The sequence below is a fragment of the Pantherophis guttatus genome, chromosome 1 (assembly GCF_059756535.1).
Source record: "Pantherophis guttatus breed Tessera chromosome 1, ASM5975653v1, whole genome shotgun sequence".
Lineage (NCBI taxonomy): Eukaryota > Metazoa > Chordata > Lepidosauria > Squamata > Colubridae > Pantherophis > Pantherophis guttatus.
The window spans coordinates 305401535-305418451 of NC_142063.1; the positions used below are offsets into that span (position 1 = coordinate 305401535).

General features: G+C 40.4%; 1 long non-coding RNA gene across 1 annotated transcript; it reads left to right on the forward strand.

Annotated features, from left to right (window-relative positions):
* Positions 1–5576: 5576 nt before the first annotated feature.
* Positions 5577–16917, forward strand: LOC132711991 (uncharacterized). The gene is made up of 3 exons (XR_015731555.1): positions 5577–6363; positions 12016–12128; positions 16745–16917. It is a non-coding gene; the product is annotated as an uncharacterized LOC132711991 (long non-coding RNA).

Sequence of the window (16917 nt, forward strand, 5' to 3'; positions counted from 1 at the left end):
TTTTGGGAGAAACATGATAGGTGAAACATTTTGACATTCATTCATTCAATCAATCAATCAATCATTCATTCATTGCAAAGGAATAACGTTCCGATTTGTAATGCATTTACAATGCAATGCAAATAGTTCTAAATACAAGAATCTGTTTTCTTTCATAAGTATGAATTGAATTTATATTATGAATAAAAGAGGACAGTTTCTTGCTCTGAGGACTTTATAGTCTAAAATTCAGCACATGTAAAACCACAGAAGAAAGGAAGTGGAAGCAGAATAAATAGGGAAGCAATTTGTGATTATTTCACTTGCACGTACATCAACTTTGTGCAAGCTGACTCATAGACAGACATGAGGATATATTTCCTATGCCTACGAAGTGCATGTTTTTCTCAACCTCCCTGAGAGGAGAACCAAGCTGGACTGGCTGGAAAATGTGAAACAAAGATAAATAATTTAGAGAGAAAAGTTGAAAAAGTCCAGGGGAAGCTTTAACTATGTCAGACACAAATTTACTTGTGCCTTAAAGTCTTTTGAAGCAGGCAGTCATAATCAATCTAATAATAATAAAAATAATTCTAATCAAACCCACGTTTGTATTTTGCATGTACCTCTTATTTGGTGGGATATGGGTGATAAAAACTGGGATTGCAAGGTAAATCTCTAGATTAGAGATTTCAGGTTTCATAGAAGGAACATGCTTGGGTAAAACTGAATTTTGTGCTTAAAGCATTTGGGCCAGAATAGATCAGGAATGATGTATATGTCCTTACTATAAACAGAGAATTTTACATGTGGCATAGGTATGACCAAAAGCCACTCTATACACATCTTCACTGTCCCATTTTGGGATTTACTCCCAATTAAACAGGGCTAACAAAGCTCGTAAAAATTTAAGGCTGCCCTGATTTTTTTTGTCCCTCCATTCTCATGTTGGGGCAGCATGATGGCTGAATGTTTAAGACGCTGGGTCTATTGGCTGGAAAGCAGGCAACCCAGGTTCAAATCCCAAGCGCCACGTGATGGGATGAGCTCCCATCCTCGCCCCAGCTCTTGCCAATCTAGCAGTTTGAAAGTATGCAAATGTGAGTAGATAAATAGGTACCACATCAGTGGGAAGGTAACAGCGCTCCATGGTGTCATGCTGGCCACATGACCACAGAAATGTCTTCGGACAGCACTGGCTCAATGGCCTTGAAGCAGAGATGAGCATCACCCCTTATAGTCAGCAACAACTAGTGGAGTAAAATCTGCAGGGACTCATAATATTTTTAAAACATTATACCCATAGGAATATAGACTTCTTGATAGTGGTCTCTTCCAGATAACCAAGAGGTTGATATTCTTATGTCTAGAGCTTCTAAACAATTCTTACATGATTTCCAGTCCCAGGAAGAGCGGAAATTCTGAAATGATATCAAACATTTGCATGCAATGAAGGAGAGAACTGTCACATGAGCAAGATTGTCAAACTGAGCTCTGTAGAACTCTGGGGGTTTATGAGAACTTGATGAGGTTCCACAAGGGACTAAGTCAGGGGTGGGGAACTATGGCCCTTTTATGATTTGTGGACTTCAATTCCCAGAATTCCTGAACCAGCCATGCTTGTGACTTGTGAGTCATAAAGGGGCCATAGTTCCCCACCTCAGGACTAAGGGCAAAAAAAAGCATTTGAAAGCAGGCAGGGATATTCATAGTAATTTTCCAAGGCACAGTAGAAAAGCCAAAGCCAAAACAGGCCTAACAGACATTATTTAAATTTTTTTGGGGTACACTTATATATGACAGTTTTAAGTAGGATTCTTACAATTTTTTTTTAAAATCTTATAGCTGTTTTAAAAGGTGATTGTCTGAAGAGGCCCTACAGATATTATACATGCCTTGTCTCACAATAGTCTAATGACATTTCACTGTGGCTTAATTCATACACTATACTTATTCAGGTCGGTATGAAATCTGGGAGATGCATTCACACAACATGCTAAAAATAATTAAATTTAAGTTTATTGTATTCTCAAACTCATTAAATGAGTAAATTTATTAACCAAGGACGGAATCTTGTGTGAATACAGTCTGAAGGCCCTTCCTCACTTCCAAATAATTTCAGCACAAACATGTTATTGCAATATCCTTTTTCGGTGTCCTGCTGGCATCACTATCATCTCATCTCCAGTCTACAAGTGAGAGAGGCTGGAGTTTTCCATAACTGTATCAAGTGTTAATGAAATATTTTCTTCCTTATTCCAATATCATTCAGCAGCACTGTCAAGGGACCAAACTCTTATTAGATTTTGCATGCAAGTCAGGGAACTGCACTGCCTTGAGACAGGCAATAGAAGCAAGATAGGGATCCACAACTGGAACAAAACATTTCATACCAGTATAATTTTCTGCCAATTCAACTGATAGCACTTCAAATCAGCACTGGGGAAAAGTCCCAAGTCTTTATAGGAAGCAAAGAAGGAATAAAAATGTATATTAACTTAATTCATTGATTTAGCTAAATCCCATTGAATGTCATGAAGCTCATTTCCTTGCACACAGTTAGAAAACTGAGGCAGGGGGACATATATCTTGGTATTCTCACAAAACGGTAACATAGAGGGCTTTACAAAAATGCCTCCATGGTGAGGATAGATTACAGATAATCCTTGTTTAGCAACCACAATTGGGACTGGCAACTTGGTTGTTAAGCAGTTGCAAAGTGAAATCATGACTATGCTTATGATCTTCAGCTTTCCTCTGCTTTATAAATCTGTGAATTTACACTTCAAGGATTTATTGCAGTTATCACTGCCGTAACTGCAAATAGTTGTTAAAAGAGGCAGTTGCTAAACGAGGACTACCTGTATGGCCAAATATCTATTTACCAAAAGGCAAACTGGCAAGATTGTGTTCACCAACACATCTAAGTGCAAGAATGTAGTCATTCTGTTTCAGTTTTCCCCTTTTTATCTTGCTGGATGGACATAAAGTCAAGCAGATGCCCTGGGCTGCAGCTACATCCCATTTATTTTCCTAAGAATCCTTATATAAAAAAATAAACCATTAGATCCAGAAGCATTCTTGAAAAACTAAAGTATATGCTAGTTAGTGCTTTCTAGTATTTCATTCTTCCATTTATTATTCTTAAATTAAGCAGGGAGATTTAGCAAGGGAAATTATCATTAGCATACTGTATGGTTGCCCAGCAGCCTCATATTATCCACTCCTGTCCAAGTTGTGCTGCATAGTTTTTTCTATAACCCAGTGGTGGCACATTTGTTTGCCTGCAACTCTATTTAAAGAAAGATTAGGTAAGAGATAAGGGAAAAGATGTCTAGTGAATTTTTTACTTCCCAAGAATTATTAATTGAAGACAGTAAAAACTTTTCACTGTTGTTTGTTTTAGCTGATAAAACAACAAACAGGAATGAACCAGAAACTGATGTTTTAAGTCTATCCCCAAACTTATATAGAGATGAACATTTTGAAAACCAGGAAATAATATATAGTGTGATCTCAAGCATCTCTAGCACATATGCAGAATGGACACATCCTCTTGATGTGGAGTAAACCCCATTAGTGGGCCTTCAGTCAAGGGACACAAAAAAGTGACGGCTGTAATATGGAGTCAGTTCATTTGTTCTAGGCATTCTTTCACAATGAATTCAGTTAAAAAAATAAACGTTTCAAATGTCCAATCTTGCACAATATGCTAATGGTTTACCCTTTTTAAGGTTTTTTTTTTAACTTCCCATTCTAGCCTACATTTCTGGGCTTCTTCTAGACAACTGCCATTTAATGACTAATGTACAGTTTTAAAATCTGGGCAGTAAAAGATTGAGAAAACTCTTTCTGGCCTCTACAGTTTATCTGGATTTTTGCAGTCCAAAGATAGGTCTAACTATGAGAAATTTTTGTCTTCTATTAGAAGTTAGGCAATAGTTATGGATTTAATTGCCACAGCTTTGCAACCACTTTTTTTTTTTTTTCAATAATTGGGGAGACTGCACCAAACAAATAGATGGTACAATATTATAACTAGTAACAGATTACTAAGAATATATACAGATTTGGAAGAAAAATTCAAATCCCTCTTCATTGTGGAATTCTTCAAAAGGCATTTTTACCTTTAATGAGGTTGCTCACGTGTGGCTTTTACAATATATCAGCCAAGTCATTATGATAACTCTATGCAACATTTGATTCTTGTCATTTATTTAGTTATGATTTTGAATAAGTTCACATGCCCTTACAACCTCTTTAAGGAAAAAATGCTACCTCCCATACACAAAAATGAAAATAAGACCAGGAATGAGCCTCCTTAGCGCCTTCTTGATCTTAGCCTTCCATTGGGTTGTTGTGAACAATTTGTCCCACCACTGAGCAAATATAACATGCTTCTTTCTTATTCTTTCTGTTAGTTTTATAATGTCCAGGACAAGATGCTTGAGTTTCTATTTACGTATTTTATTAAGGTTGCCTAGCAAGTTTCCTTGAATCTATCTCTGCAATAATTTCACACCAACAGGGTCTTTCATGAAAGATGAAAATGCGCTTCATATATTTTTCGCACCTCGTTTTCTAACCTGTGCAAGAGGCACAGACTTAGTTAGTAGCATCTCACTCTGATGGAAAGGAATATAAAGGAAAGCTGTCTATGGAGATTCTCAGTCATCCAGGTCATGGTTGTCCCAAAGGTACTTTTTCAAGAGGCAACTGGACTTTCTGGTTTTTCTTTGAAGACGTTTTGCTTCTCATCCAAGAAGCTTCTTCAGAGCTAGAATGTGTCCAGTTGCCTCTTGAAAAAGCACCTTTGGGATAAAGGAGAGCTGCGTCTCTAAACATCACAACGTCGCTTGCAAATCGCACAGAGGCGCTTATAGCAGATGCTGTTTTGGGATGTCAGGATTCATTTACAACCACCAGAACAATTGTGTGTTTAGTGCTGTAGGAGCAAAAAAAAAGGGGGGGCTGATGGGATTTTCCACCTCGAGTTTCCAAGCAGTCTGTCTCGTTTGGGTAAACGCCGCTTGACTGACCACCCCCGTCCAGCTGCCGAAACCTTCCGCCCTGTTGCAAAAGACGCCGCTGGATTCACTGCCCACCAACAAAGCTTTAAAAGCAACAAAACCTGCTACGTCCTCGGCCTTCCACCCACTCGTTTCCCCCCCTCCCCGCGCTCCAAGTCGAGCCGCCCGGATCAGGGCAAACGTCTTCGGGAGTCCCTTCGAGAGACGCCACACGTGCGGCGCTTGTGTAACGGGCTCTCTTTTGGGGACGTGCAGTTTCGGCCGGCCGCTTCCTGAGGCACTGCCCACTTCCGCGGCCGCTACGTGAGTCGGAGCATCCTGTCCGACTGAAGGAGGGATTGTTTTCTTGGCTCCCGGGCGCTCAAGAGTTCCCGGCTCCGCGCGCCCCCTGGACTCAGCTCCGGGGCTCTGGCGACGCCTTACAGCCAGGGGTGGGCAAATGTGGCCCTTTTACAATCTTTTACAACCGGTGGACTTCAACTCCCAGAATTCCTGAGACAGCTTGGCTGTCTCAGGAATTCTGGGAGTTGAAGTCCACCGGTTGTAAAAGGGCCACATTTGCCCACCCCTGCCTTACAGTAGAAGTCTTTATCCAGGGCGCGACGGAGGGGCGGCTTTGACATTCGCGAACTGGCCGCAAGCGGTGGAAGCGGCCACAGCCCTCAACTCTCGCGGGACTGCAGGGTGGGCGCTTCTTTTTCTTCTTTTTTGCAGGGAGGCTTCGACTTACGACCGGAGTTGAGCCCAACACTTCTGCTGTTAAGTGAGACATGTGTGAAGTGAGTTTTGCCCCTTTTTGCGATCTTTCTTGCCCCAGTTGTTAAGTGAAGCCCTGCAGTTGATAAAAGTCAGCAACCCAGCTGTGAAGACGTTGCTTGTCAGAAGGTTGCAAAAGGGGGTTTGCATAACCTCGGGACTCTGCGACCGTCATAAATATGAACCAGTTGCCAAGCATCTGAACTTTGATCACATGATCGCGGGGATGCTGCAAAGGTTGTAACTTTGTGAAAAATGGTCATAAGTCACTCAACAAACAGTTGTAAATCGAGGAGTACCTGTGTTTCCTCTTTCACCGCTTGTAAAGGGTTTGAAGGGTGTCGAGGGAGGGACCTTCGTTGCGCTGCGGAAATACATCGCCCATCGTAGAGGACAGGCATTCGGAGGAAAAAGTGCTCATATCAATCGATGTCACAGATGGAAACCCAGAAATGACGACTGATATTTAAAGATGTAAACCTTACACCTGTATATGTTTATAGAGGGACTGGCTCTGAGATATAAAACAGCTCTGGAAATAAGGCTTCAGATATCATTGGAAATTTACTGTGGAAGCAATTGCCAATCTCAATTTGAGGTGAACTCCCTTATTTCTGTTTAAGAAGACTTAAAGTCGGTCTTTACACTCTCGGTTCTGTAGAATTGATAGACATTTTAGATTGCTAAATTTGGATTTATTTATTGATTTATTTATTTAGTGGTTCGATTTATATGCCGCCCTTCTCCGGAGACATATTTATATGTTTATATTATAAACTCTCCAGAGCTGTTAGAACATGATAGATGATAGACAGACAGACAGATAGACAGATAGATATAGACCACAATCAAGCATGTTTTATGACATTTTGTATTATGTCATAAAATGCTTTATAATATCTGTATATCACAGTGATGGCTAACCTTTTCTGGACCGAGTGCCCAAAGCGCAGATGCATGAATGCGCTTGCACCCAAACCCCCCAAAACGCAATGCGTGTGCGGCCCCCGCACATGCGCCCCCCCACATGCACGCACAGCCTGCTGCACACACCCTGCCCCTGTGCATGCACGTGCACCCCCCACATGCTCCCCCCCGCACATGCGCAGCAGAGACCTGAAGACCTGTTGGCCTGGGGTGGCGCGCGTGCATGTGCAGCAGAGCTGAACTGGGACGACAGCCCGTGTGCCATCAGAGAGGGCGCTGCATGCCACCTCTGGCACATGTACCATAGGTTCGCCATCATGGATATATCATAAAACGTTCTAAAATTTGCCAGGTTTCGATTCCATAGGATCATTGGTCCCAGATTTTGGACACATTCTGTAAGTTAGCCCATTTGAGATACCTTGGTTGAAAAAGTTTTGAATGCACTGTTTTGCTCAGCTAAAGGTACCAACATGAGAGTTTTGGTAGCATATAGATAATAATAGCAATAATAATACCACTTGAACACTATCGGCATTCATAAATTTACCATCAATCAATTCCAAAAGGCAGCTTTAGTCGGAACAGCTTCCATCCTGCGATGATACCTCTAACACCATCAAACATCTACATCTGCCTATCCCAGATCCTTGGGAAGGACTTGATAGGTGGATAAAAATGCCAAATCCAATCTGAACATCTAGCTGACTGTGCAACGAACTATAAAATAATATAATATGAACAAATTACATGATGCCCAAATTCCAGCAGCTCTGGGCAAATGGACAAAGTTCCAAGCCTAGGTGATTCTGGACTTTCATCCTAAACCAGACATTACCAGAGACCTCTTTAGATAAAAGACTGCCCTTCAATTTTGCAATCTTTAGGTATGGTTCATGAGTGCAACAGCTGTTTCCTAAAAACAGCTGTTGCACTCATGTTCCATACTTAATCTGGTCAATGCAAATTTAGCAGCTGTACTCACATTACTTAACTATTTTGTTTATAGCTCAGTATATTTGGTAAATTCAGATACAAGCTACTTCAATAATCAGGTTAAGCATGTTATGTGAACACAACCAAAATCTGCTTGCCAAGATGGATGAATTCTATAAGGTAAAGATAAAGATTCTCCCACACATGCCTACTAGTCATTTCCGGCTCTAGGGGCGGTGCTCATCTCCATTTCTAAGCCGAAGAGCCAGCGCTGTCCAAAGACGTCTCCGTGGTCATGTGGCTGGTATGACTAAACACCAAAGGTGCACAGAGCGGTGTTATCTTCCCACCAAAGTGGTCCCTATTTTTCTACTTGCATTTTTTATGTGCTTTCGAACTGCTAGGTTGGCAGAAACTGGGACAAGTAACAGGAGCTCACTCTGTTACACGGTGCTGGGATTCGAACTGCTGAACTGCCAACCTTCTGATTAACAAGCTCAGCGTCTTAGCCACTGAGCCACCATGTCCCTTCTATAAATGCCAACTAATCAGTTAGAAAATAGAAGCTGGTTTGTTCCTACACCTAAACTATACAATTTATCTACAAAACAGAAGTTGGGCCAACCTTGACCCTGTTCTGATTCTGAGACCGGTAGTGTCCATCAGTCTTTTTTGTGTGTGTAATTTGACCAGCATGCTTATTTATTCTGGCAGATATTTTCCATCTTTAACAGCAGTTTAATAGAAGAAATTAAGCTGATGTGATTTCCCAGTGAAATAACAGAGTTAGAAGGGATCCTGCAGTTCTAATCCAACCCCCTGCTCAAGCAGGAAACCCTATACCCATGATAGCGAACCTATGGCATGTGTGCCAGAGGTGGCACGTAGAGCCCTCTCTGTGGGCACTCGCGCCATCGCCACAGCTCAGCCAGCTGGTTGTCAGGTTTCCGGTGCGCTGGCGCGTGCACGTACACACCAACAACACCCTAACAGCATCTATAAACTTTATAAAAGCCTTTATATGTTAAGACACTAGAGGTCCTCAGTGAGCAGTTCCTGGGATGATCTGGAAATTTTAATTCCCAAGCCTCTTGTAAGAACACTGATAGTAAGAGGATTTGACTTGTTTCACTTTTTTTAGGCCCCTATGATTAAAGGAATATTTAGTGCAAGCGCGGATCAAAGTTTCATGTGTTTTAAGAACATGAAATAATTGAAGCATGTCCAGAGAGAGTGACCAGATTGGTCAGAAAATCTGTAAATTAAGTCTATGAAGAGCTAGCAAGTTGGGCTAAAGAAAAAAGTTTCTTTGTAAAGAGAAATATCCAAGATCTTCCAGAAGAATTGACACACAGTAGAAGTTGCTTGTTCTCAGCTGCTGTAGGCAGCAGGTTTAGTACTAATGGGTTGAATTGCAGAGATTTCAGAGATTATAGAAAAATTATCGAGATCATAACTAATAACTAGCAGAAACTCTTAACTTCAATGGGACTTCGACATCAGTTTGCAATACTCTGTTTTATTTAATGATTGGAAGTCCCTTCCAATATTCCCATTCTAATATTAGAAGGGATGGGCAAGCTTGATCTGGGCCCTGATTTTCTAAACCCCTTTTCAATTCACTTTAGACCAGGGGTCAGCAACCTGCAGCTCCGGAGCCGCATGCCGCTCTTTGGGTCCTCTGCTGAGGCTCCCTTTCAGGTGATCCCACCACTGGCTGGCCCCGCCCATTGCCCTCCCCTACCAGTCACTCCTTGCCTGGCCTGAGAAGGTAAGGGCAACGGTGGGGGATGGAGAAGTGGCCAGGTCAGTGACAGAGAGATACAGAGAGAGGGGGAGAGGGGAGGGAGGGAGGGGAGAAAGAGAGATGTCAAAAGAATTTTGTGGTTCCCGGTGTTTTTTAACAACTGGTTCTCTGCCCTAATGACCTGCTGGGTAGGCATGGCTAGGGAGTCATGTGACTGGTGAAAGTGAGTGACATTGAGTTGGCCATGCCCACCTAGGTTTTGTGGCTACCAGTGTTTTCTTTTCTGGGTGAAACGGGTCTAAATGGCTCTTTGAGTATTTAAGGTTGCAGACCCCTGCTTTAGACAAAGAAGAAATACTACATTTCGGGTTGTGGAGAGGGGGAAATGAGATATTGGGGATGGACACATGGACATCAGAAAGAAGAAAAAGGGATTGTTTTATATAAGGGCATTATTTTTTTAAGCCCCTTGTTTAAAGGAATATATAACCCAAGGGCAGGTCAAAAAGTTTGGTTTTAAGGATGGGGAACCTTGCTTAATTGATGTTGTTTTACTGATATTCTAGATGTAGGATGTATCTGCTTAATATATTGTTGTTTCTGCCTTTAATGTATCTGTAGACTGCCCTGATACAATATCATAAAAATATCTACTGTAATTGAGGAATTATTCTGAATATCCTTTTCACCCTTTCCCTTCTCTGCTTGAGCGTTTCTTCCATAACAGCACTGTTTCCTCTCTTTTTCTACCTCCTCTGTGTTCCCCAGATCTGTTAGACTTCTACCAAAGTGAGATTGAGCCTGGAAAGTACTTAGATGAGTAACTATCAAGATTGCAGATGAAGACTGAAAAGTTGAAAAAAACCATCCCACAAGAAAGCAAGGACAAACCACATGCATATCATTGTCAAGAAAAATGCACAGGCATAGCCATGAATTTAGAGGGAGTTGAGGCCAAGACAAATGCAACTTTTATCAAAGTAATACCCACAAACATTCAAGATAATGAATTTAATGTGTTTTTAATTGCTTTTCAAAGAGAGACAAACAGAAAAGGAAAAAAGCCCCACAAAGATGAAAACACATACATTCCCCCCACAAAAAACCCACAAAGTAAATTCAAAACAGCATTTTGCTGGAGATGTAATAAGGATAAGCTTTTTAAAAACAAATGTTTTTGCAATGTCCTACACTTATTAAATTTTGGAAGAAAATACTGAATTATCTAAACATAATGGTGTGACAAAAGCTAAAATTTTCAGATGATATTCTTCTTTTGAACTGCATAACTAGAATCAGAATTTTACAACCTGACAGCATAACTGGATATTCTATGCCAAAAGACTGATACTGCAGCATTGGAAAGATAAATCTTTGGCTGCTTTTACTCAGTGGATTGAATATGAACAAATATAATGAAATATAGGACTCATTTATACAAAATACAGTAGATTAAAAACATGATAGTTATATAAATGTACTACAAATATATATATGTAACTAGCTGAATACCGGTGCTCCGCTACGAAACTATGTGATCGAGCTTGATAAATCGACACTTACAGCTTGAAAATTAATGAGTAGTAATGATCGGCCTCTCCTCTCCCCTTCTCTCCCTCAGCCTTGCCCAGGGGTGGGTTCTAAATTTTTTTACTACCAGTTCTGTGGGCGTGGCTTGATGGTCATGTGACAATTCTTTAGGATTTAGCAGAGGGACTGGTCTACCAGGCTTTTAACTGCTTGCAGAGCTCTACCGGTCTACCCATTTATTTTTGCAGGCATTGGTCTACTCATGTATTTTTGCAGGCACTAGTCCAGTGATGGCTAACCTTTTTGCTGTCGCATGCCAAAAGTGAGGATAACGTGGGGGGGGGGTGTAGTGCACGTATGTGCCCATACCCATGATTCAATGTGCCCCACAGAAGCCTATCCTATTCTATCCCCTTCTCTCCCTCAGGCTTGCCCCACAGAAGCCTATCCTATCCTAACCCCCTTCTCTCCCTCAGGCTTGCCTCATGGAAGCCTCCCCTATCCTATTCCCTGCTTTCTGCTGTAAAAGTGAAACTGAAACTCCTCTCCTCTGCTTGTGTTTTGCATTTGGAACATATTTCTTTTCAGGTGGGGAGGGGGAGTACAACTCCTTAGCATCAGAGGGCTGTTTAGAAAGTGAAACAGTATTTGCTGTGTGAGCAAGAAGGAGACAGGAAGGAGCCTGGCTGTGGCTTAGCTCAACTATTCAGTAGTAAAGATGTTTGCTGCTGGGAAGTAAAACTGAAACTGAAACTCCTCTCCTCTGCTTGTGTTTTGTATTGGGAAGAGATTTCTTTTCAGGTGGGGAGAGGGAGTAGAACTCCTTATCATCAGAGCATGTTAATAATAATATAGGAAATACTAAGGCTCTGATGGTCATTTCAAAAAATCCTTTCTTAGTGAGTACCTAGAAGCCAAGAGGAACATACATGGCAAATTCCAAGTTTGTAAGCTTTACGGTTCTGGAGATTTTGTGATGATGCACAAGTGGTATTTCGTTTTATATATATATAGATTGAATAATTGCATTTCAGAACTGTATAGAATTATAAACATTTACTTAAAATGATATCCTTAATTTTTCTTTTTCCTTTGTTGTATTTTTTGCAGTTGTGGCCCAAATTCCTGGATGATACTAGGTTGTGGACAGATGGTCTACTCTAACTTTCTCCATCATAGGACCCTCCAGATGTGTGAATTTCAGCTTCCAGAATTCCCAGCCAGTAAGACCATTGCTGTGAATCTTAGGAATTGAAGATTGTGATCCTACAGCAGGGGTGTCAAACCTGATTTCATTGAGGGCCTTATCAGGGTTGTGTTTGACCTAAGGGGCTGGGGTGGGCATGGCCAGGGTGGTCGTGGCCAGCTTGATGGCAATCGTGTCAGGGGCATCTGGTGACCCAAGTGCTCTGCAGCAAAAACGGGCTCCAGAGCTCAGTTTTCAGCTGTGATGGCCTCTGCCAATGAAAACGGAGCTTGGGGGTGTGTGGCCTCCCCGAGCTCCGTTTTCACTGGCAGAGGGTGGCAGGAGGCTGGCACAGCCGAAAACAGAGCCTGGGCCCTCCTGAGCTACATTTTTGCTGGCAGAGGCACTGCGGGCAAGTCCTTTGTTGTTTCCAGGGTGGTCCCAGAGGTCAGATCTAAGCACCCCAAGGGCCAGATCCAGCCCCCGGACTTTTGGTGAAATCCAGTTTTTTTTACTACCGGTTTTGTGGGTGTGACTTGGTGGGCATGGCAGGGGAAGGATACTGCAAAATCCCCATTCCCTCCCCAGTCCAGGGGAAGGATACTGCAAAATCCCCTTTCCCTCCCCACTCCTGGGGGAAGGATATTGCAAAATCTCCATTCCTACCCCACTTGGGCCAGCTAGAGGTGGTATTTGCAGTTCTCCGAACTAGTCAAAATTTCTGCTACCGGTTCTCCAGAATCTGTCAGAACCTGCTGGATTTCACCCCTGCCCTGAACCTTGAGTTTGACACTCCTGTCCTAGAGGATGCCTAGTATATCTGATCCAATGCCTGGATAAGATTCCATTCACGCAGTGTGACTTAGACCAGGAAGTAATTATGGATTTTTCCAAAAAAAAAATTCCTTTTATATGAATTTACCTGGAGAATCCCCATAGCCTTTGAATATTGAGCCTGTAATCTTGTGTATACTTGTTTGGAAACACAGTTCCACTGAATGAAACTTGCTTGTGAATAAACTTGTATAATATTAAATTGTGATAGATGTTCTGTGGCTTTTAAGTAAATCTGGAAATAGTTTTATGACATGAATTTGAAAGCCAAACATTCTGGACTGTTTCTTTAATGGGACTCCTAAAAAGGCAAAAATGCAGTTACAAGTTGCAAAGTTACACTTATTGCATGATCTGATACAAAAGTATCTCCTGTTGTAACATTTTCACTCACACTTTCTAAGAAAGTGCAAATTAATTCAGAGTAGAAAATTCTGAGAGTGCAAACGTTGCTGTTTGATGATTGGAAAGCTGAGGATAGCTTTGTCTGCATTTGGGGCATAAGAAAAGAGTAATCAACACCCCATTTCTTGTGGCATTGTGTGTGGCACAAACACAAACTTAATCCTAGAGGAAGCACTGTTGATTTATCCAGTTCAGAATCCTGGATTTGATACAAGGAATCATATTTATTGCTTCTGCATTGGTCATAAAGATGTATCTCCATGTGTACATATATCTCATTTTAGCACAGAAGAAGAGCAATTATGTGGTGAATTGGTTCTTCCTTCATCCTAGCTTTCCATGCTCTTTTTTCTCTGTTACTGAATTAGATGCAACAAGAGTAATTGCAAATTGTACTGTTTCTCGATAGAGCAGGGGATCATAACTCCAGAAAAAAATTCAGAGGAAGAGCAATGTTGAAATGCTAAAGCTATAAAATGTTTGATTGACTGACCTCTTTGCTCTGGCAAGTGAATGCACACGACAGATTAACATGGACTCTCAGAGGCAATATGCACTCATTCTCACTCTTAATTTTGAAAAACAAATATAAACAAAAATGGTGTTGCCAATTTTGCCAGAAGACAGAGATTGCAGATCGTTTTATCTGTAAAGGCTACGTGGCACCTTCTCTTTCTGTCATGGTATTTGTTTTTCAAGATAGCAGTTTAAATGGTGATATTACTTTACAATACTGGTTTTATAATTAAAAGTTAAAAGGTTACAATTCAACTGGCAAAATATTATTTACAAAGTTCAGTGCGTTTTACAAGCTGAATTTCTCCTATTAGAAATAAGCACCACTGAGTTCAAGAGAGATTTATTCCCAAGCAACATGTTCAGTGGAGCTTTCTTTCAATTAATTAGTCACATTTACCCCGCTAAATTTGGCATCATACTTTATTCTGTTGGATAAATAAAACTAGACTCCAATGTCATGCTAGGCCACTGGATATCTACCACAATATCAGGATTTTCACAATCCATTAAGTCAAATCAAACAACATTTTGGCATTGTGCGGTATGTAAAACCAAGTACAGTCTTGATGTCCTAGTTTTGAATTTAAACTTTTCAGATTTTATTGCAGTATCATTGGATATAATTTATTAAATGAAGGTGTTTAATGTAGAAAATTCTGGAGGGCCTAATTTTGTGTTTTAGTTTACCTTCTTTCAAATTGTCCAGTGCATGAAGCTAACAATTGGAGAAGAAATACCTTCTCTCATCTCATCTTCAAATAATGGAATTATTTTTTTCTCATTACATCCAAAATTTTGGCAAACAAAAACAGATATGAAAAACAGCTTGAAAGTTTTTTAAAAATCTTGTGATCTATAATAACAAACAAGAATCTCATAATCATGGTATTGAAAGCTGCACAACACTGTACTGTATTAAGTACTTGTGAAATCCATGTGGAAAAACATATATAAAATATACTTTATACAACTTGTCTTTCTATGAAAGGGGAAAGATGAAAGGCATTGAAGTTTAAGGCATTGAAGTTTATTTTGTACTAGTCCCTTAGATATTCCTAGACAGTTTCTATCCACTATCTTCTGGTCCAGAAATGTTCCTCCAGGCAGCATAGGTCATTCATTCATTCATTCAATCAATCAATCAATCAAATGGTTGCCCAACTTGCGATACCCTATATGGTCAGCATCAGGTTAAAACAACAAACAAAAACTAAACAACCCATCACATCCAAAGTCACACATTCATCCAGTTGATCAACCCCTTAAAGATAGCCTCACAGAACACCCTAGGTCCAGATCGGTGCACATAATTTTCTCCCTCCTCATTTTAGCTTCACATTAACTCTATAAGTAGATTAGAGTGATCAATACAGAACATTCCAAGACCATCTAATGAAATTCAAACCTAGAATCCAGAATCAGAAGTCCTAGATAAAAATAATGGTATTGTATATATTGGTACTCTTTGGCATATTAAAAAGTATGTTGTTCAAGCTTCATTGACAAGAGTATACATTAAATCAGAATAAATCTTTAAAATGCACAAAAATATCCCCCTCCCCGCTCCTGTTTTGGTGGGCAGACTAACATAGTCATCCTTATGGAATCTAAATTTTTACAGAAGAAAAGATCCAAAAAATTATATAAGATTCATGTATTGTGTCAGCCATCTATGCTTTAAGAAATTTATTGGGTACACATATTTAATAAACCAGCTTGGGCAACTTCTAGGCAACATACAATCTACTCTGGCCTCTTTTCTACAGTCTTCAGAATAACATCAGATCATGTTGCCTAAATTCTTCAGAAATAGTGTAACTTTCTGAAATAATTGTTGTGGTATTTAGTAAAAGGCAGAAATATATGTATTAAGCTTTTCCAATCAAAATGTGTTTGCTCCATCTGTAAATCTCCTTCTGCTCCTTCCTCCCTTCCTCCCTCCCTCCCTCCCTTCCTCCCTCCCTCCCTCCCTCCCTCCCTAGTGGCTGAAAATATCACTATCGTCTCTCCAGTTATATTACCACATTACCACACCTGCTTTTGCTAAAACAAAAGTTTCAATATGCCCAGTTTGCAGATTTATAATTTTTAATAACTACATTCATATATCCAAATCACACTGTTGATTAGCGTGGTATGCAAACCCAGTTTCATTGGGATTTAACAAAGTGGATTTGCAATTAGCCAGCAAATCAGCTCTCCTTGTTCTTGGTTGCCCATCTGGAAAACAAGCCTAACTTTGACAAGGTAGATACTGAAAAGGATTTCCCCCCTCTTCTCCCTACTTGAACACTGACAGTTGCCTGAATTTGCACCTACTAAACTAAACCAAACCAACCAGACCACATAAATAGCTTGATTGTAAAATATGCAAAGCTTGATCCATGTTGATCTGTTGCTGTTCACATAGCTTGATTATTAACTTTTCCTGCAGAACTTCTAAAAAGCTTACATACTGAAATTACTATAAAAATCATCTTAGTCCCAGGAGGTTTTAGCATTTGGGCTTCTGTACATTTTTCTTACAACCAAGATCTGGGTGAATGGCTTTTACATATCTGAGAATATTTTCTAGGCAATAAAGAACTTTATTGCAGCACTTCAGCTGCAAGAAGATTGCTTTTTAAATAAACTTCACAATAAGATTGGCACTAACTTGGCATAACACATTTGTAGTTGTGAAGCATATGTTTTTACACACAGCACATCAGGCATCTTATAAATGGGTCCATAAAGTGGTTTGTCAGGTTTTGGCTTTGTGAACTGCAAGAATCCAAGCACAATATTTTTTTTTTCTTTCATATCAAGAGTCAGACCTACAAAGCAGTAGCCATGTGACGAACCAACCCAAAATCTGTTAGGTGTACCTGGTTGCTTTCCCATTTGTTTTAACAGGATGACAGAGTTGGAAGGGATCTTGGAAGTCTTCTAGTCCATCCCTCTGCACAAGCAGGAAACCCTATACCATTTCAGACAAATGGTTGACCAATCTCTTCTTAAAAATCTCCAGGGTTGGAGCACCCACAAGTTCTGAAGGCAAGTCGTTCCACTGATTAATTGTTCTAACT